The 22,808-nt window shown below is 37.5% G+C and overlaps 1 non-coding gene across 1 annotated transcript; it reads right to left on the reverse strand.

The window, feature by feature from the left end:
- Nucleotides 1-776: 776 nt before the first annotated feature.
- Nucleotides 777-884, reverse strand: LOC146915764 (small nucleolar RNA R71). The gene has a single exon (XR_015017150.1). It is a non-coding gene; the product is annotated as a small nucleolar RNA R71 (small nucleolar RNA).
- Nucleotides 885-22,808: the final 21,924 nt, after the last annotated feature.

Consider the following 22,808-nt stretch of genomic DNA (forward strand, 5'->3'; position numbering starts at 1 on the left):
ATCATTCTCTAAAAGCTAATTGAATTCACAACTCCCTAGCGGAACGATACTCTACTTACTACTATTACTTCGATAGGCCGTGCGCTTGCGGTTTGGCCCTATCAAGTTTTTGGCGCCGCTGCCGGGGAGTTGTTGAAATTTGATTAACTTTTTAATAGTGATTAGACTAAAAAAAAAAAAAAAAAAAAAATCTTTTTCGTTGTTTTATTTTATTTTATTTTATTGTTTCTATATTTCCTTCTAAAAAAAAAAAAAAAAAATCTTTATTTGATTCTATTTTATTTTATTTACTTAATATAAAAAAAAAAAAATAATCTTTCTCTTTATTTTATTTTATTTTATATAAAAAAAAAAAAAAAAAATCTTTTTCTATTTCTTCTTTTGCCTTTAACTTCTTGGGAAGATAATAACGATATGGCTAAGGAATGCACTCTCATAGAGTATGCAATCCCATCTTCAAATGAGTCATACGATGCTATTGTGTACCCAACGGTTGATGACAATTTTGAAATAGAACCTGAACTTATTGAGTTAGTTCAGCAAAATCAATTTTTCGGATCAACCACTGAGGATCCGAATTTTCATATTTCAACTTTTTTAAGACTCAGTGGAACCGTGAATGCAAACCAAGAGGTCGTAAGGCTGCACTACTTTCCTTTTTCCTTAGGGGGAAGAGCTAGTGCTTGGTTTAATTCGTTAAAACTTGGTTCTATCACTTCATGGCAACAAATGAGGCAAACTTTTCTTGCCCAATTCTTTCCTCATTCTAAAATTGTTCACTTAAGAAAACAAATCATACAATTCACTCAAAAATATGGAGAATCTCTTTACGATGCGTGGGAGCGTTTCAAAGAAATGCTTAGACTTTGTCCCCATCATGGTTTAGAGAATTGGCTTATTATTCACACTTTTTATAATGGCCTTTTGTATCCCACAAAAATTTATGTTGATGCAGCTGCAGGTGGAGCTCTGATGAACAAAACATACACAGAAGCATATGCTTTGATCGAGGACATGGCACAAAACCACTATCAGTGGACCTACGGAAGGGACACCACTAATGTTGCTCCTTCACCCTCTCAGAAAGAGGTAGGTATGTATGAAAATTCTTCCCTTGATCATCTAGCTGCTAAAGTTGACGCACTCACACAAAAATTTGATAAAATAAATACTAGTGCTGTCACACCTCCCCCTGTATCACCTCTTTGTGAAGTTTGTGGTGTATTTGGCCATATTGGCATTGATTGCCAACTAGGTAGTGTTGTTAGAAGTCCTGAGCAAGTAAACTATGCTCAATATAATCAAGGGTTTAAAAATAACCAAATTTTTTTTCAAACCCCTCAAAATCTTTTTGGACAAGAAACAACACCACTCAGTTATGCAAACAACCAAATAGTCCGTCAAAAATCCAGCTTGGAACTTTTTTTAGAAAATTTTCTTATAAATCAATCTGAGCAGCTCCAAGAGTTTAAAAACCAAACTGAATTTTTGAAGGACTCTCTTGCCAAACATACATTGAACGTAGACTCCATAGTTACTCACAGTAAGATGATAGAGACTAAGACTTCCCAAGTACCCCAACAGCTGCCTACTCCCTCTCAAACCTCCGAAGTCCTTCTAAGCCAAACCGAAACCAACCCCAAAGACCATATACGTGCTATTATTTTTAGGGATGGTAACCAATTAGAGGACCCCGTTGTGAAAATTAAGAACAATGAACGAGAGATAGGAAGTGATAAGCCTCAAAGTGAGAAAGCTATAGGAGAGAATGACAAGCCATTTGTTTCACCATCTTATGAGCCTAAAATTCCTTTAACACAAGAGTTTGCTAAATCCAAGTTAGATGAGCAGTTTAGAAATTTTATTGAAATACTTCCAAACAAATTGCCACCTAACCTTAAGGATCCAGAGAGATTTTCCATACCTTGTGTCATAGGATATAAAACATTTGAGAAAGCCATGTGTGATTTGGGAGAGCATGTTAGTTTGTTGCCATTATCCCTTTCTGAGAGATTGGGTATAGGATAGATAAACCACCTTCTAACCGTCAAGCTAGTGACTCTAAACAAGCGCTTCGTGGGAGGCAACCCATGATTTTTATTGCTTTTATTTTTGTTTGTTTTGTGTTATTTTAATTTATTTTGTAGGTATTTGTCCAAATATGATACAAAAAAGTGAAAGAAAGTTGAAGCCATTGACCAAAAACAAAAAAAAAAAAAAAATATTTTAAAAAAAAAAAAAAAAAAAAAAAAAAAATTGTGCCTAAGGTCCAGAGGCTAGGCACGGCCCGTGCCTAAGGTGGCACGGCCGTGCCCAAAAAAAAAAAAAAAAACTTTTTTTTTTTTTTTTTTAAAAAAAAAAAAAAATTTAAAAAAAAAAAAAAAAAAAAATTATTTTTTCCCTCATTCAAAATAACCTCTTTCATCCTTTATCCATAACCCTCTAAACCAAATTCATATACCATTAAACCATAACCCAAAAACCAAAACTTTTTCACCAATCTCCATCATTCAACTCTTAAACTTCACTTAAACCACAACCCCATCACTAAACCAACCCTTCCCAACCAAAACCTTGCCTAACCCTAACCTTCACCCAAAATCCACACCAAGTCAAGTTAAGGTCAATGGCATCAATGAAGAAAGGTAAGGAGATTGAAGATTCCGGAAGTGGTGCAAGAAGCAATCAACAACCTGCAATCATATGATCAAATTCAAGGATCCCGAGCAAAGAAATAGGTATAAATCTCTAATCTCTAGAACTATCTCTACTTGCAGGTACCTTGATGTTAATGCTATGGATAGACTAGGAATATAGGATAATGTGATTAGGCTGTTGAATAACACAACCCTATGCTTAGGTACCTTGAAAGGTTTATGGCTTGCACCGTATAGAGTAGGAAAGAGGTAGGGAATGATGAGAGCTGTTTATGTTGTGGGCTATGCTTTATAACCATCATATTAACATTTGCTATTATTTGCTTGATTATCTTGTTTCAATTGTTAAAAAGAAATCGAATGATAAGGGTGATATAATGGTAGGTCGAATCATCACTTTGCTTGTTAGAAAGTTTGGGGTGAGTGTGAATCAAGGGATCAAGAGGATAGAGGGAAACTTTTGTCTAGACTTACATACTATCACTACTTTGTCCTTAGAACCCATGAACCTACTCACAATTACCAATATGAATGGAGAATTATTAGAGCTTATTGTTTGATTATTCTACCTAATCCGGACATAACTAATCCGGAGGTGGTGGAAAATTTGCTTTATGTTGGTACTAACCCACAGGTACATAATGATGGTGATGATGATGGTAATGAAGGGGAGGTAGGTGCAAACTTGCACCATGAACAAGAAACCGGTGGAAGCTATAATGATGAACGGCGGGCATGGATGCAAACCAAAGTTCAAAGAATAAGCACCAAGCAACAAAGATAAGGTGTTGAAAGGAACAATGTCCAAAGGAGCAATCGAATAAATGAAGAAAACAATCAAATGCTCCATAACATGATACAACACCTTCACCTCCAAAGGTCTACTTTATGAACTTCAATAAAATTGTGAGCTTTCCTCTTCCTTTACTCTTTCTTCTTCCTCCTCTTCTTCTACTTCTACTCCTTCTTCTTCTTCTTCTTCTTCTTCTTCTTCTTCTTCTTCTTCTTCTTCTTCTTTTATTTTTTCTTTTTGAATCATTGAGGACAATGCTTCCCCTAAGTGTGGGGGGGGCCTAATAAAGTGTCTAGAGTCGTAGTGTTCCCAAACTCCCTTGAACTTTATTCTTTTGTTTTGTTTTTATAGCAAGAGGCATGATTAGTAGCTTGTTTTTAATGTAAAAAATGGCATGAAATTTTTTGTTTTGTCTCTTTCTTAAAGGTTGCCTCTTGTACATGAAAGTAGTTTCTTGTGTTTCTTATGTTCTTGCTATACCCATGTCATGTTTTATTGTGAAAATCTCCAATGAGAAAAGCACCCGGTTGCAATCCTTGAGTAAATGTATGAATAGGTATTTTAAGGAACACGTTCTATCTTTAGTGTTAACTTAGACCCTTTAAAGTCTTAAGAGTAAAAGTAGTATAAGTTTGTGTGGGAAAATTAATCAAATTGTTCTTAATTGTTATATTCTTATTAATTTGTTAATGTTAAATGGGGCGGGAGAATGGCACCAACATATGGGGGAAAGGACAATTACATCCTAACTTCCTAATTGTGGTGGTGACTCCTTAATTTGAACTTAAAGTGAAACAAATTCATCAATGCTAGGGGGAAAGGACAATTACATCCAAAAAGACTTCCTACGCGGAGATGAAACAAATAAATAATTTTGCAGCACTGCTTAGGGTGATTTTGAATCTAGGGGGAAAGGACAATTACATCCGAGAAGACTTCCTACGAGGATAGATAGCCCCTAAGCATCTGCAGCCCCTTGTGCTTAATTGTTAAATTAATTCAATCTTAACTTAAATTCCCATCACTCTTATATGAAATGAAGAAAGGACTTTTCTCAGTTACTTTAGCATTAAGGATAGAACCTATTCCTCATAATATCTGTCTTATACAGGAGCAAGAAAAGGGTTGGACTGCACACACACACTCACTTGAGACTTGATGTTGGGTAGAATAGGTTCATGAGAAGTGTTTGAAGTTGTAATTAGTGTACTTGAAGCAAAGCCTTTCTTTTGAGACATTTGTTCTTAATATTGCCATAATCAAATCTTTTGTTGCTGCTATGTCTGTTGCCTTTTGCTTGAGGACAAGCGAAGATTCAAGTGTGGGGGAGTTTGATGAGTCATAGATAGTCTATTTTATTGCTTTATTTAGTTTAGTTTTATTTAAGATTTGATTTGATTTTATTGCATTTTATTTCCTTTTAGAATATTTTACTTTAAATTGTCTTTTATTATATTTTAGGAACGAATATATGGTGGAAGGTGTCTTGGAGCAAAAGAAAGAGGACTGGAGCAAATACAATACAAGAATACGAAGATACGAGACAAAAATATGTCTCTACCAAGTCAGAAGCTTGGCACGGCCCGTGCCAACATGTGGCACGGCCGTGCCACCCTCCAGGACCACTTTTGCTGCTTTTCTTCAAGCCCAAGTTACTCCGTTGCAGCTTTACTGTTTTGCCCTTATAGTAGCTTAGTTTCTAAGTCAATTGTAAAGCTATAAATAGAGTAGCACTCCATCATAAACATTCATCTTTTGTTCTTGGAATAAAAGTTCACTTTTATATTATTGTTCTTTTACTTTATTGCTTTCTCTCTTCTTCCCCTATGTCTACAATGAACGTTAGTGAGTAGACACTTCTTTGTCTTGGGATTGTTGGTAAGTCTAATGACATAATCCTAAACAAACCAAGCTTAAACCCTAATTTCTATGTAACCCTAATTTCTAATCTAGATTCACCGTCTTAACGTGGATTAACAATTATCAAACTGTGGAAGCGAAAGCGGAGGGTTTGATAATCGTTAATCCATCATCCCAAACATCAATTCATAAAGCGAGAGCGGAGCTTTGATGTTGGAACAAGTGAATCTAGACAATAATTGCAAAACAGTGAAATAGTCTTTGCAATTATTGAGACAAAGAGTAGTTTCAATCCTCTATGCATCTTCTAGTAATCATGTCAGTGAAATAGGCTTGGTTACTAGAAGTAAACTCTCATCGGACTTTCATCGGAAAGGTGAGGGGCTAAGGGAAACCGGTCTTTAGAAATTAAGGTGTAAACCATGAAATTAGATGTTTAAGTCTTGTCTAGTGAAGGGTTTGTTATTATGATAAACCAATAATCCCAAGGCTCTTTTATTATTATTGTTATTTATCTTCAGCAATTAACCCCCTATTTCATAATCTTGATTCTCTTCTAATCATTCTCTAAAAGCTAATTGAATTCACAACTCCCTAGCGGAACGATACTCTACTTACTACTATTACTTCGATAGGCCGTGCGCTTGCGGTTTGGCCCTATCAAGTTTTTGCTCAAGGATTTGATTTGATTTGATTGCTTCTTGTCAGCCAAAGAGCCATCAGAGAGATGCCGGCCCCTCAAACTGAGAAGCAAGTCAGAGGTTTCCTCGGACGCCTGAACTATATTTCAAGATTCATATCTCACATGACTACTACCTGTGGACCAATTTTCAAATTGCTCAGAAAGAATCAGCCTGTTGTATGGAATGATGAATGTCAGGAAGCTTTCGATAGCATCAAAGAATACCTGTTGGAACCACCTATCCTTGTCCCGCCAGTGGAAGGGAGGCCTTTGATTATGTATCTGTCAGTGTTAGACGATTCAGTGGGCTGTGTTCTTGGTCAACAAGATGAGACTGGTAAGAAAGAGCATGCTATCTACTATCTGAGCAAGAAGTTCACCGACTGCGAGACTCGGTATACGATGCTTGAAAAGACTTGTTGTGCTTTAGTCTGGGCTGCCAAACGCCTGCGTCATTATATGGTGAATCATACAACTTGGTTGATATCCCGAATGGATCCAATCAAGTACATCTTTGAGAAGCCTGCTGTTACTGGAAAGATCGCGCGTTGGCAAATGTTATTGTCCGAATATGATATTGTGTACAAAGCTCAGAAAGCAATCAAAGGAAGTGTCCTTGCTGAGCACCTTGCTTGTCAACCTCTTGATGATTACCAGCCAATTAAGTTTGATTTCCCTGATGAAGAGATCATGTATCTGAAAGCAAAAGACTGTGAAGAGCCACTGATCAATGAAGGGCCGGATCCCAATAGCAAGTGGGGATTGGTGTTTGATGGTGCTGTTAATGCTTATGGTAAAGGAATTGGGGCCATCATTGTAACTCCGCAGGGGCACCACATTCCTTTCACCGCTCGAATAACCTTTGACTGCACAAACAACATAGCTGAATACGAAGCATGCATCTTGGGCATCGAAGAAGCCCTTGATTTGAGAATTAAGCACCTTGACATCTATGGAGATTCTGCACTTGTCATTAATCAGATAAAGGGTGAATGGGAGACTCATCATGAGAAGCTGATCCCTTACCGTGACTATGCAAGACGTCTGTTGACATACTTTACAAAGGTTGAACTGCACCACATCCCTCGGGATGAAAACCAGATGGCTGATGCTCTCGCTACTTTGTCTTCTATGTTTCGTGTCAATCACTGGAATGATGTGCCTGTAATCAAAGTGCAGCGTCTTGATAGACCCGCTCATGTGTTTACTATTGAAAATATGCCAGATCAAGCTGATAGAGATGTGAATGATAAAAAGCCTTGGTATTACAACATCAAGCAATTCTTGCAGAACCGTGAATATCCACCTGGTGCTTCCAACAGGGATAAAAAGACCTTGAGACGATGGGCTAGCAGGTTCCTTCTGGACGGAGAAATCCTATACAAGAGGAACTATGACATGGTCTTGTTGAGATGTGTTGATAAACAAGAAGCTGAGAAATTGATGCATGATGTACATGATGGTACCTTTGGGACCCATGCTTCGGGTCACACCATGTCAAGAAAGCTGTTAAGAGCCGGCTATTACTGGATAACTATGGAGCGTGACTGCCACAAACATGCTAAGAGATGCCACAAGTGTCAAATTTATGCTGACAAGATTCATGTGCCTCCCCATGCCCTCAATGTCATATCTTCCCCATGGCCTTTCTCTATGTGGGGCATTGACATGATCGGAAGAATTGAACCGAAGGCTTCCAATGGACATCGTTTCATTCTGGTGGCAATTGACTACTTCACCAAGTGGGTCGAAGCTGCTTCCTATGCAAATGTGACCAAGCAAGTGGTTGTCAAGTTTATCAAGAATAACATCATCTGTCGATATGGTGTTCCCAACAAAATTATCACTGACAATGGTTCTAATCTGAACAATAGCATGATGCAAGATTTATGTGAAGAATTCAAGATTGAACATCACAACTCTTCTCCTTACAGACCTCAGATGAATGGTGCAGTTGAGGCCGCTAACAAGAACATCAAGAAGATTGTTCAGAAGATGGTCACTACTTACAAAGACTGGCATGAAATGCTACCTTTTGCCTTGCATGGTTACCGTACTACGGTGCGCAGTTCAACCGGGGCAACTCCTTTCTCTCTGGTATATGGCATGGAAGCAGTTCTCCCACTAGAAGTGGAGATTCCATCTCTTCGAGTAATCATGGAAGCAAAACTAACTGAGGCTGAATGGTGTCAAAGTCGGTATGATCAATTGAATTTAATTGAAGAGAAACGTATGAATGCTATGGCTCATGGACAGTTGTATCAAGTGCGAATGAAGAATGCTTTTGACAAGAAAGTCCGACCTCGAGAATTCAAGGAAGGCGAACTTGTATTGAAAAGAAGGATAAGTCAGCAACCCGACCCAAGGGGCAAGTAGACACCTAACTACGAAGGTCCTTATGTTGTCAAGAAGGCCTTCTCTGGTGGTGCTCTGATTCTTACACACATGGATGGTGTTGAACTCCCAAATCCTGTTAATGCCGATATAGTCAAGAAATACTTTGTCTAAAAAGAAAAGAACAGCGTGGTAGGTCGAAAACCCGAAAGGGCGGCCTAGGCAAAAATGCGCTTCCCGGTGGATCGAAAACCCGAAAGGGCGATCCAGGCAAAAGTTAGGGACAAAAAAATGAATATGAAAGAGCTCGCTGAGATTGTACGCAACTCAGGCAAGAATGAGCGCCTCGATGAGCCGAAAACCCGAAAGGGCGGTTCATGCAAAAATGAGGTTGACAATAAAAGACAAGTAACTATATCTGGCAAATCACCATCACCCCTTGGGGCATCTGCAACTGTCAATGATCTTCTTCATCAGAGGCTTCTGTACTTGTGAATTCAAAATTTCTATGAAATGTAGCGGTCATCGTGTTCAATGTATCACCAACCAATAAAATTACCATTTTCCAAGCTTTGTAAATCCATGAAGTCATGCCTTGGCTGACTTTCACTCTTCTACATCAATTTGAGCCTTTCTATTGTTTGAAACTCTATTTCCTTTCTACTTTCAATGCTATGTACAAAACATTTTCTTTCCATTTGATAATGTCAATGTCTGAAACAAACATCTTTGAAAATTGAAAAATCTTTTCCTGTCTATTTTTGAAAGCAAACCTGAGCAACAAGGGTACATTTCAATGAAACATGCATGAATGAATGAATGTCAATGTCTATTTCAATATACGTTACAAGCAGGTTACTCCCCAGGATGATCTGTGGTCAATGGCAAGAATGAAAAAAACAGAATGAAAATGAAAAATAAAAAATGAAAATAAAAAGCTCGCTAAGTTGAAAACCCGAAAGGGCGGCTTAGGCAAAAATGAGCACCCCGCTGATTGACAACCTGTGAAGGCAAATCAGGCAAAAATGGGGCAATGAAAAGAATCTTATTCCCCGGTGAATCGAAAACCCGAAAGGGCGGTTCAGGCAAAAGTGGGGTTTGAAAATGAAAGAATGAAATATTGAAAAGCATTGACCACAGATGCGAACATCCAATGTTTACCCAGCACTGACACGCCTAGCAACGGCGACCTGTATCCAAGGACTTTCCAAGGGTCCTCCTTTACAAGTTTTATTGCCCTCAGCCATGGTCTCGATACGTCTCCCAACGACGGTCTCTCCAAAAGAGGTTTTTCCCCTGTGAATATGTTGCAGCACGAGCCACTACGTGCCCAATCTTCCAATGTTTCGTCTGTCTTTGTGAAATTTCTCTGCCAAATTGCCAACCAATCATGCATTTCAAGCATGCATACATGCATAATCATGCATTTTATGTGCCCATACATCCAACAATCTTGCTATACCATGCATACATGTTGCATATCCAACTGTCAACTGTCAAACTCAATTTCAATTTCAACACCAATTCAAAGTCAAAATTCAATTCAATTTCAATTATCAAATCCGATGCAATCTCAACCCTCCAATCTCAATTCCAAATTTCAACTGCCAAACTCAATTTCAATTTCAATTCCAATTCCAAATGTCAAATTCGAAGCAATCTCAATTTCAATTCAATGTCCAAATTCGAAGCAATTTCCAATCTCCAATTCCAATTCCAATTTCAATGTCAATCTCCAATTTCAATTCCAATTTCAATGACAATCTCCAATGACAATCTCCAATGTCAATGTCAATGTCAATTTCCAATGTCAATGTCAAATGTCAATGTCAAATGTCAATGTCAAATGTCAATCTCCAATGTCAATGTCAATGTCAATTTCCAATCTCAAATGCAAATGTCAAATGTCAAATGTCAAATGTCAATGTCAAATGTCAATGTCAAATATCCAATGTCAAATGTCAATGTCAAGTATCCAATGTCAAATGTCAATGTCAAATGTCAATGTCAAATATCCAATGTCAAATGTCAAATGTCAATGTCAATGTCGATGTCAAATGTCAATGTCAAATATCCAATGCCAATGTCAATGTCAATGTCAATGTCAATTTCAATTGCCAAGCCAATGTCAATGTCAATGTCAATGTCAATGTCGATGTCAATTCTCAATTCAAATCAATGTCAATTTACTCTTGGGCCAACAAAAATGGTCATGTCTACTTTCAAATTAAGTCAATGACAATTTACCCTCAATTGGTATCTTGTTAAACCAGACTCTCAATTTGTATCTTGTTACTGGTCAAGCGCCGGGTTCAATCCAAAAAAGAACCACTTGTACCTGCTTATATACCTATGCTTCCGGACAAACGGCAAGTTCGATAGAACAGTTTGTACCCAGCTTATGTTCTACTATCGGTCAAACGGCAAGTTCGCTAGAACAGTTTGTACCCAGCTTATGCTTTGTTATCAGTCAGACGGCAAGTTCAATCTGAAGAACAGTTTGTACCCAGCTTATGCTTTGTTATCGGTCAAACGACAAGTTCGATCTAAGAGAACAGTCTGCACTCTCTCACATGATGTGGTGATAATCCAACAAGCAAGTTCGATCCAAAGAAACAGCTTGTATCAACCCTTTTGTCTATGTCTCCAGCCAAACAGCCAGTTCAATCCAAAAGAACAGTTTGTGTCTGCCTATCTGTTTGTATCTTCAACCAAGTGTCAAGTTCGATCCAAAGAACAGCTTGTATCTGCCTATATGTTTATGCTTCCGATCAAGTGTCAAGTTCGATCCAAAGAACAGCTTGTATCTGCCTATATGTCTATGTTTCCGGTCAAGTGCCAAGTTCGATCCCAAGAGCAGCTTGTACCTGTCTATTTGTTGCCCGTTCTTTCTACCTTGATGTCTATAAATCCCTTGGTGGTGTGACACAGCCCGTAGATTCCGGTTCGATTGTCTTGCATTCATAAATGAAATGTTGCATGGCATTCATGTTTTTTGAAAATCTGAAAACGTATTTTTATGTCCAAAAGCAGTGCAAATGTTAATATTTAAGTATCCTCGTCCCGTCAACACAAAGACTTCGTCTCTTGACTCTCCGGACAAAGAAACTTAAATAGGGGCAGCTGTTATACCCTAATTTTGGACCTAAAAATACTAATCAATTCTTCTTTTCTTGCATTATAAGTCATTTGATATGTCTCTGATCAATTGCATCTTTCTCTGCATTTTATTTCAATGTTATTTGCAAAATTCACATAAAAGGGTATTTTAGTCATTTCCTGCATTTAACTCATTTTAATCCTTGAAAATTGTTTGAGTCTTTTAAATTGGTTTGTATAAGTCCCTGTTTCAATCTCATGTCAAAATTCATTCCAAAAAATATCAGTTGAGTCATTTTCTAGTTAGTTTAGCCCCTAGGGGCATTTTAGTCATTTCCCATGATAAAATCTCTTTCAATCTTTAAAAATTTGTTTGAGTCTTTTCAAATAGTTTGAATAAGTCTTCATTTCAATTCTATGTCAAAATCCCTTTTAAAATTGCATTTGAAGTCATTTTTGAGTCAGTTTTGCCCCTAGGGGCATTTTAGTCCTTTCACGTGTTAAAACCCTGTTTAAATTCTAAAAATTGTCTCTGAGTATTTTAATTCGCTTGTATAAACTCTTGCTTTAATCCCTTGTTAAAAAATCATTTTAAAATTGCATTTGAGTCGTTTTTAGTCGTTTTAGTCCCTAGGGGCGTTTTGGTCATTTCACATAAAATTGCTGATTCATTTTAATCCGCTTTGTTGTTTTTAATCGTCTCGCTTTACGTTAATTTTCAATTTACTTTTTTAATTCAATTTTAGATTTAATTTTCATTTTTAGTCCGCGCACTTTGGTTATTTACGTTTTAATCCCTTTTAAGTTTGTTAGAGTCCAAGTGCCACGTGTCCAAATGTTATTGGTCCACAAAAGTTTGTTACAAGTCCAAATACACATGGCATTGTCTCATTGGTCCAAGCATCCCTCTCATCCCCTATATAAGTCAAAGGTCCAAGTCAAAGTCACACACAATCATTTTTTACAAAAAAATCATAAAAAATTCATTTTCTTTCCCTCTTTTCTTTTCTCTCACGTGGGTTTTTTCATCCTCCATCACCACAACTTTTCCCACCTCTAACTAACTTCACCACCACAACAAACTATTTCTCCACCACTTCCCTCCACCATAACCAATTTCCACCACCATAACAACCTCCCAAAACCACCCTAACAACCTTCTCTCTCATCCATAAACCACCACTTTTTCTTTCTCCACCACCCTAACAACCTCCATCATCCACTTCAACCACTACCTTCCACCACCAAAACTACCACAATCCACCATCATTTCCACCAGAAACTTCCATTAATCCATTCCATTTTCGGATTCAAACATCACAACAACACAATCACGCAATCACTCCCTCACCATCACAACAACACACTCACGCAAAGAGGAAACGGAATCAAACGGAACAAGAAGCAAGCTGCGACAGAAACGGAGAAAGAGTTCAGAATTCGAACCATTCGCGAAGCAAGAGACGTGAAGGCGTTTGAGATTGAACTGAAACGAGAGGAGCTCGAAGTTGCTTCGAAGTTTTCCGTCACAATTCACTCACCTCCGATCTAGCTCCAAGGTTTTGTTCCCTTCAATCTTTTTGCTCTGAATTGTTTCGAATTTGCCTGTAATATGTGTTTCAATCTGTGTTGTTACAAGTTCATGTGTGAATCCTCCATTTTTTTTTTCTTGCGTCCATTTGAGCTAGATCATGTGTTTATGTTGCTTGTTCATATTTGTGTGTCTTAGTGTTTTGAGAAGAAGAGAATTGAATGGATTTTCGTTTGATTAGAGAGAAAGAATGATTTTGAGAAAAATGATTTGAGAAAGAATGAATAGAGAAGAATCAATGTTGGTGTTGTTTTTCATGTTTTTGTTAAAATGAAGAAGAAAGGACCCGTTTTCCTTGCTCCATACCCACAAACCCGCTCCATGTACCAAAAGCCCAACGTTTTTGTTTCTTTTTCCAGTTTCGCTTTTCACACCTCCCCTTTCCCAGCATTTCTTGTTAAAAAACTGCTAACTACACCCCCGCATGTTTCAAAATCTTTGATAAAATTCCTAAAAATTTTTTTACGCATTCTTGATTATTTTCTTGACATTTTTTGGTGTTGTTATGTGTTAAATCTCGATTAAAAAATATGTAGTGTTTTCTTGTTAAAAGTTTACCATTTTTTTTGTTGAAAATTGTGAAATTTTACATGTGTTTGTGTCTAAAAATTCTCTAAAAAATTCCAAAAAAATTCATGCGTTTTTCTTGATAGTTTTGTGGTATTTTGGTGATAATTGTTGCATTTTGAAATTGATAAAAATATATGTGGAGTTTTCTTGTGATTTTATGTTACTTTTTTGATAATTTCTTGTGAAAATTGTGCATGATCTTGGCCCTTGATCTTGAGTATTTGATGTGGAACCTTGTTATATGAATCTTATGAAAATTGTGACTTTGAACCCATGAAATTGGTGCTGTTTGTGAATATGTCATTAATGCCTTGTGTTCCAAGTTTTGTTTGTGAATAAATAATGTGAAATTTGACTAATTTTTGTCTTAAATGCTTGGTAGTGTATATTCCTTTAATCCTCTTTGTGAAAATTGAATTGAAATTCTTTGGAAACCCTTTGAAGTATGAGGATTATAGGTCATATTCAAGCCTTGCATTGGTGATGATTTTTTAGGCCTATTTCACATTTGTTTTTGCTTGTTTTTCTTATGTTAATTTTCTTACTTTTGGTTATGATAGCTTTGACTTGCTTTATATCTTGTGCTACTAACTTTTTTGTTTCATGTCTCATTTCCATAGCATTTCATATCATATATTCATCTCTTATTTCTCCACTTTTATTCCTTGCATTTTAAGCTTTAATTTTCATGCAAAGTTAGAATGTAAAGATTTAGGAATTCTTGTAATATTTCACTTTCATGCTTTTAATTTCTTGGCAAAGAGGCCATAGAATGTATCTAGGGTATGATGTAAAGGACAATGGACTCTAATAATGTACACCGACACAAGCACCGACACATGCACACACACCACTATATAGCTAGAATATGCATGTTTAGATGTATGCTTAGGATTGTATGTTTAGATGAATGCCTAGGGCTTTAAACTTAGAAAAAACCAATTTTCCAAACAAATGTGAACAACTTCACTCAAAGCTTTTCCAAATAAACCTTGGGATCCAACATCCCATTGTATTTTCCTTTCCATTTTCTTAATCAAATTTCAATGAAAATAATCAAACTTTGACCATATTTTGCAATTCACTAATCCAACCTCACTATTTCCTAATCTCATGCCCTTGAGGCCTCTTTCTATTCTTCCAAAATCCATTTTCAAACTTAAAATCAACCAACAAAAACAAAAACATTTTTGAGAGAGAACTACGGTGGATTTGATCCCTTAAACGGGTACGTAGGCAAGGAACAAAATTCCTTCAATTCAACTAAAATAAAAATCCAAAAACATTCTTCTCCCTCCAATTCTTCACTTAGAATATTCTTAGGCTTAATAAACACTTTCAAATAGCATTTAAAAATAAAGCGCGCGCGTAGAAATTAAAGACGGTTCCTATAGGTTACTATAGTCGTTATGGGTGCCTAACACCTTCCCGTAGCGAAAACAACTCCCGGACCTCGATTCTCAAGGGTTTTGCTTACTTTTTCCCTTCCCAAGAAAAAATAAGATATCACCGGTTTAAAAGGTTCAAACGTAATCAATGTTTGACACCCGAAAAACCAAGATAAAACACCTCCAAATTTTGAATTCCCTGTATATGAAGCTGAAGATGAGGAAGATGATGAAGAGATACCGTATGAGATCACTCGACTGTTTGAACAAGAAAGAAAAGTCATTCAGCCTCACCAAGAAGAGATTGAGCTTATCAACTTGGGTACTGAAGAGAACAAGCGAGAGATCAAGATCGGTGCTGCACTCGAGCCAGAAGTGAAAAAGAAGATCACTCAGCTTCTCCATGACTATCCAGATGTCTTTGCATGGTCCTATGAAGATATTCCGGGTCTAGATCCTAAGATTGTGGAACATCGGATACCAACAAGACCTGGATGTCCTCCTGTCAAACAGAAATTGAGAAGGTCTCGTCCAGACATGGCTCTTAAGATCAAGGCTGAAGTGCAGAAGCAAATTGATGCGGGTTTCCTCATGACGGCTGAATATCTTGAGTGGATTGCCAATATTGTACCAGTACCAAAGAAAGATGGGAAAGTTCGAATGTGCGTTGATTACAGAGATTTGAACAAAGCCAGTCCAAAAGATAACTTCCCATTGCCTCATATTGATGTGCTTGTTGACAGTACTGCTCAATCCAAAGTGTTCTCCTTCATGGATGGTTTCTCTGGCTATAACCAGATACGAATGTCACCTGAGGATAGAGAAAAGACGTCCTTCATCACTCTGTGGGGAACGTTCTGTTATAAAGTGATGCCGTTTGGCTTGATAAATGCTGGTGCTACCTATCAAAGGGGTATGACAACTCTGTTTCATGATATGATTCACAAAGAGATTGAAGTATATGTTGATGATATGATTGTGAAATCAAGTGATGAAGAGCAGCATGTTGTGTATTTGAAAAAGATGTTTGAAAGACTGAGAAAGTACAAGCTGCGATTGAATCCTAACAAGTGTACATTCGGTGTAAGATCAGGAAAGTTGCTAGGCTTCATTGTCAGTCAAAGAGGCATTGAAGTTGATCCTGACAAAGTCCGAGCCATCAGAGAGATGTCGGCCCCTCAAACTGAAAAGCAAGTCAGAGGTTTCCTCGGACGTCTGAATTATATTTCAAGATTCATATCTCACATGACTACTACCTGCGACCAATTTTCAAATTGCTCAGAAAGAATCAGCCTGTTGAATGGAATGATGAATGCCAGGAAGCTTTCGATAACATTAAAGAATACCTGTTAGAACCACCTATCCTTGTCCCGCCAGTGGAAGGAAGGCCTTTAATTATGTATCTGTCAGTGTTAGATGATTCTGTGGGTTGTGTTCTCGGTCAACAAGATGAGACTGGTAAGAAAGAGCATGATATCTACTATCTGAGCAAGAAGTTCACCGACTGTGAGACTCGGTATACGATGCTTGAAAAGACTTGTTGTGCTTTAGCTTGGGCTGCCAAACGCCTGCGTCATTATATGGTGAATCATACAACTTGGTTGATATCCCGAATGGATCCAATCAAGTACATCTTTGAAAAGCCTGCTGTTACTGGAAAGATTGCACATTGGCAAATGATGTTGTCTGAATATGATATTGTGTACAAAGCTCAGAAAGCAATCAAAGGAAGTATCCTTGCTGAGCATCTTGCTTGTCAGCCTCTTGATGATTACCAGCCGATTAAGTTTGATTTCCCTGATGAAGAGATTATGTACTTGAAAGCGAAAGACTGTGAAGAACCACTGATTAATGAAGGGCCGGACCCCAACAGCAAATGGGGATTGGTGTTTGATGGTGCTGTTAATGCTTATGGTAAAGGAATTGGAGCCATCATTGTAACTCCGCAGGGGCACCACATTCCTTTCACTGCACGAATAACTTTTGAATGCACGGACAACATAGCTGAATATGAAGCATGCATCTTGGGCATTGAAGAAGCCATTGATCTGAGAATTAAGCACCTTGACATCTATGGAGATTCTGCACTGGTTATTAATCAGATAAAGGGTGAATGGGAAACTCATCATGAGAAGCTGATCCCTTACCGTGACTATGCAAGACGTATGTTGACATACTTTACCAAGGTTGAGCTACACCACATCCCTCGGGATGAAAACCAGATGGCTGACGCTCTTGCTACTTTGTCTTCTATGTTTCGTGTCAATCATTGGAATGATGTGCCTGTGATCAAGGTGCAGCGTCTTGATAGACCCGCTCATGTGTTTACTATTGAAAATATACCGGATCGGGCTGACGATAGAAAGCCTTGGTATTACAACATCAAACAATTCTTGCAGAATCATGAATATCCACCTGGTGCTTCCAACAGGGATAAAAAGACCTTGAGACGATGGGCTAGCAAATTCCTTCTGGACGGAGAAATCCTATACAAGAGGAACTATGACATGGTCTTGTTGAGGTGTGTTGACAAACAGGAAGTTGAGAAGTTGATGCACGATGTACATGATGGCACTTTTGGGACCCATGCTTCGGGTCACACTATGTCAAGGAAATTGTTAAGAGCCGGTTATTACTGGATAACTATGGAGCGTGACTGCAACAAACATGCCAAAAGATGCCACAAATGTCAAATTTATGCTGACAAGATTCATGTGCCTCCACATGTTCTCAATGTTATGTCTTCCCCATGGCCTTTCTCTATGTGGGGCATTGATATGATCGGAAGAATTGAACCAAAAGCGTCCAACGGACATCGTTTCATTCTAGTGGCAATTGATTATTTCACCAAGTGGGTTGAAGCCGCTTCATATGCAAATGTGACCAAGCAAGTGGTTGTCAAGTTTATCAAAAATAACATCATCTGTCGATATGATGTTCCTAACAAGATCATCACTGACAATGGTTCCAATCTGAACAATAGCATGATGCAAGCTTTATGTGAAGAATTCAAAATTGAACATCACAACTCCTCTCCTTATAGACCTCAGATGAATGGTGCAGTTGAGGCCGCTAACAAGAACATCAAGAAGATTGTTCAGAAGATGGTCACTACTTACAAAGACTGGCATGAAATGCTACCTTTTGCCTTGCATGGTTACCGTACTACGGTGCGCAGTTCAACCGGGGCAACCCCTTTCTCTTTGGTGTATGGCATGGAAGCAGTTCTCCCTCTGGAAGTGGAGATTCCAACTCTTCGAGTGATCATGGAAGCAAAATTAACTGAGGCTGAATGGTGTCAAAGTCGGTACGATCAATTGAATCTAATCAAAGAGAAACGTATGGATGCTATGACTCATGGACAGTTGTACCAAGTGCGAATGAAGAATGCTTTTGACAAGAAAGTCCGACCTCGAGAATTCAAGGAAGGCGAACTTGTATTGAAAAGAAGGATAAGTCAGCAACCCGACCCAAGGGGCAAGTGGACACCTAACTATGAAGGTCCTTATGTTGTCAAGAAGGCTTTCTCTGATGGTGCTTTAATCCTCACACACATGGATGGTGTTGAACTCCCAAATCCTGTTAATGCCGATATAGTCAAGAAATACTTTGTCTAGAAAGAAAAGAACAGCGTGGTAGGTCGAAAACCCGAAAGGGCGGCCTAGGCAAAAATGCGCTTCCCGGTGGATCGAAAACCCGAAAGGGCGATCCATGCAAAAGTTAGGGACAAAAAAAAAATGAATATGAAAAAGCTCGCTGCGATTGTACGCAACTCAGGCAAGAATGAGCGCCTCGATGAGCCGAAAACCCGAAAGGGCGGTTCATACAAAAATGAGGTCGACAAAAAAAGACAAGTAACTATATCTGGCAAATCACCATCACCCCTTGGGGCATCTGCAACTGTGAATGATCGTCTTCATCAGAAGCTTCTGTACTTGTGAATTCAAAATTTCTATGAAGTGTAGCGGTCATCGTGTTCAATGTACCACCAACCAATAAAATTACCATTTTCCAAGCTTTGTAAATCCGTGGAGTTATGCCTTTGGCTAAGTTTCACTCTTCTACATCAATTTGAGCCTGTGCTATTGTTCGAAACTCTATTTTTCTTTCTACTTTCAATGCTATATACAAAATATTTTCCTTCCATTTTGATAATGTCAATGTCTGAAACAAACATTTTTGAAAATTGGAACATCTTTTCCTGTCTATTTTGAAAACAAACCTGAGCAATAGGGTACATTTCAATGAAACATGCATGAATAAATGTCTATCAATGTCTATTTCAATACATGTTACGAGCAGGTTACTCCCCAGGATGATCTGTGGTCAATGGCAAGAATGAAAAACAGAATGAAAATGAAAAAAAAAAGATGAAAAATGGAAATGAAAAGCTCGCTAAGTTGAAAACCCGAAAGGGCAGCTTAGGCAAAAATGAGCACCCTGCTGATTGACAACCTATGAAGGCAATTCAGGCAAAAATGGGGCAATGAAAAGAACTTTACTCCCCGGTGAATCGAAAACCCGAAAGGGCGGTTCAGGCAAAAATGGGATTGAAAAATGAAAGAATGAAAATGAAATAAAAGCATTGACCACAGATGCGAACATCCAATGTTTACCCAGCGCTGACACGCCTAGCAACGGCGACCTGTATCCAAGAATTTTCCAAGGGTCCCTCCTTTACAAGTTTTATTGCCCTCAGCCATGGTTTTGATACGTCTTCCAAACGACGGTCTCTCCAAAGGGGATTTCTATGTGAATATGTTGCAACACGAGCCACTACGTGCCCAATCTTCCAATGCTTCGTCTGCCTCTGTGAAATCCCTGTGTCAAACTACGAACCAATCATGCATTTCAAGCATTCATACATGCATAATCATGCATTTTATGTGCTCATACATTCAATAATCTTGTTATACCATACATACATATTGCATTTCCAATTTCAACTTTCAATCCAACTCAGTTTACACTTTCAATTCAGTTCAATCTCCACTATCAATTTGAATCAACATTCAAATTCCAAATCAACTCAATCTCAATCTCCCATTTCAACTCAATCTCCAATTTCAATTCAATCTCAATCTCAATTCAATCCAAACTTCAACTGTCAAACTCAATTTCAATCTCCAACTTCAATCCAATCACAATTTCAATTTCAAATGTCAAAATCAAACTCAATTTTAACTCAATCCAATTTCAACTGTCAAAATCAATTCAATTTCAACTTTCAATTCAATTTCAATCTCCAATTCAACTCCATTTCAACCTCTAATTCAATCCAATTTCAAACTCTCAATCCAATGCCTATGTCTATGTCTCTGATCAATCTCAATTTTTGATCTCTCTTTCAATCTCAAATTTCCAATCCAAAGTCTTTGTCAATGTTAATTCACTCTCAATTTGCTTTTTCAAATCAAATCAATATCAACTTACTCTCAATTTGTATCTTTCTAAATCCAACTTCCAATTTGTATCTTGTTATCGGTCAAGTGGCTAGTTCGATCCAAAGAACAACTTGTACCTACTTATATACCTATACTTCCGGACAAACGACAAGTTCGATCCAAAGAACAGTTTGTACCCAGCTTATGCTTTGTTCTCAGTCAAACGACAAGTTCGATCCAAAGAACAGTTTGTGTAACAGCCCGATTTTCGCTAGTTTTATTTTATTATTTATTATGTGTGTTATATGTGCTCTTATGTGATTATTTGCCTCTGTGTGTATTTTTGGTCGGGATTCGTAGAATTAGGTGTAGAAGGGTATTTTAGTCATTTTGGTCATTTTGAGGGCAGTGGAAGTTTTGGTCATTTTAGTCATTTTGGTCATTTTGGTCATTTTGGTCATTTTGAGGGCAGTGGCAATTTTGTAATTTTGCAGAAAGTTATTTTTTTAGTGTTTAGTGGAAGTTATTATTTTACCTAGTTACTAGAGAGGGTGTAGTAATTATTTTAATTACCGTTAAGTGACCGTTAGTGTTGTATTTTACCGGTAAGTGAGTAGTAACATTTTTGAGGTTGAATTAGAAATGGGTTAGGCCCATTAAGATTTGTGAGATGAGCCCATTAAGTGAGCCTTTATAAACTAATGTTGGTGAGAAGAGATAGGGTTACAACATTTTCATTTCATTTCATTGGAGAGGAGAAGAGATAGAAACTAGAGAGAGGAGCAAGAACAAGGGTTAAAGGCAAGAGGGAGATTCACCATCTAGGAGCTAAATTGAAGCTTGAATTAAGGATTCTTGGTGTTAGAGGTAAGGGGGTTAGTCTTTACTCATAATCACTTAGTTGTAGCTTCTACCCTAATTCTTTACTTAAGTGCTTATTTGAATAATTGATTATTGTGGAATTAATTGGTAAATTCGTGCTTGTGTTTTGATGCAATGTTTGGGTATGTAAATGGAATGATAATTGGGTTGTTGATGATGAAATTGCAAGCTTAAATCATGTACATATGTATGCTTTGTGTTTTGCCCAAAAATTGATTGTTGTTGTTGTTGTTGAGAGATGTTGTTGTTGATGAATTATTGATGAATTTATGATTGGTTGTTGTTGTTGTTGAATGATGGTGAGATCACGATTATATGATGTAGTTGTTGTTGTGCTATGATGTTCTCATCAATTTATGCTTTGGGTGTTGGTGAAAGTATTGTTGTGATTGAATTGTAGTGATTTTACAACTTTTGTGAAAATGGGTTGAAAATGAAGAAGTTTGATTTTGATGATGTTGGATGAGTTAAGGAAGATTGTTAGAATGGTTAGGATGGTATGATTTTCTGTTTTAATCACTTGGCTTTGGAGAGAAATCATTTTGGAAAGAAAATGGGTTTTTGGTTAAAAGTCATTTTAAGAGCTTTTACAAAATAAGTCATTTTGGGATGAGTTTGATTAAGTTGTTTTAATGTTGAAATGTCAAGTTTTCAAGTATGGTTTGTATGGTCTAAGTGTTAGGAATACATTGGTGAAAACGGAACTGAAATCGGATTCGAAAACAAGATTTTATGCACGAAAACGTAAAAATGCATTTTGCTGTACTGGTGGAATGACACGACCGTGTGTCTGGATGACACGACCGTGTCAGAGTCTCCTGTAAGGGATGACACGACCGTGTGTCCTGATGACACGACCGTGTCAGTTCTGCAGAATCCCAAAACATTGTTTTTTCGTATTTTTGTGTACTTTTAAGCATGCCGATGGATTCCAAACACCTAGCCTTATTCAATCAATTTATAATTAAGCTTCTAGGAGTATCATAGCTTGGATCTAACTTGGTTTTGTTTTTGAAATGAATTGGTTTTGCAAAATGATGCCAAGAGACGAACTTCGTGATTTTTGGGAATTCTTCATGTGTGGCCGATGAAATGCTTATGTATCCTCTACTGCACCTATAAGAAACTTGTGAGAATACATGGCATAGGCAATAGAGCTTGTAGAGTTGGTTTTGGTTCATAAATTCTATTATTTTTAAAAGGTGACTTTTGGAGACGAACTTAGTAGAAATGAATCTTGAAGGACTAAAGTCTTATGAATCTTTTGTGAATGGTCACATATGATTAAATAATTGTGTTTGAATGATTGTGGAAGGTTGAGAATAATGTTTATCATAAATTGTTGTGTTATTCCATTTTACTTGATTTATGTGATGTAAATGGAAATGAATTGCGAGCCGATGTTGATGTATGTTGATAATTAAGATGAGGATGATGTTGTTGGTTGTTGATGAATATGATGATGATTATGTTGATGATGTTGATGTATGTTGATGAATCTTATGTGAGTTGTGATTGTTGAATGTATGGGCATGATTCTTGATAATGCAATGTTGTTGAGTTGTTGA

The sequence above is a fragment of the Medicago sativa genome, chromosome 6, assembly GCF_051527215.1.
Source record: "Medicago sativa cultivar Bolivia chromosome 6, Bolivia_mono, whole genome shotgun sequence".
NCBI lineage: Eukaryota > Viridiplantae > Streptophyta > Magnoliopsida > Fabales > Fabaceae > Medicago > Medicago sativa.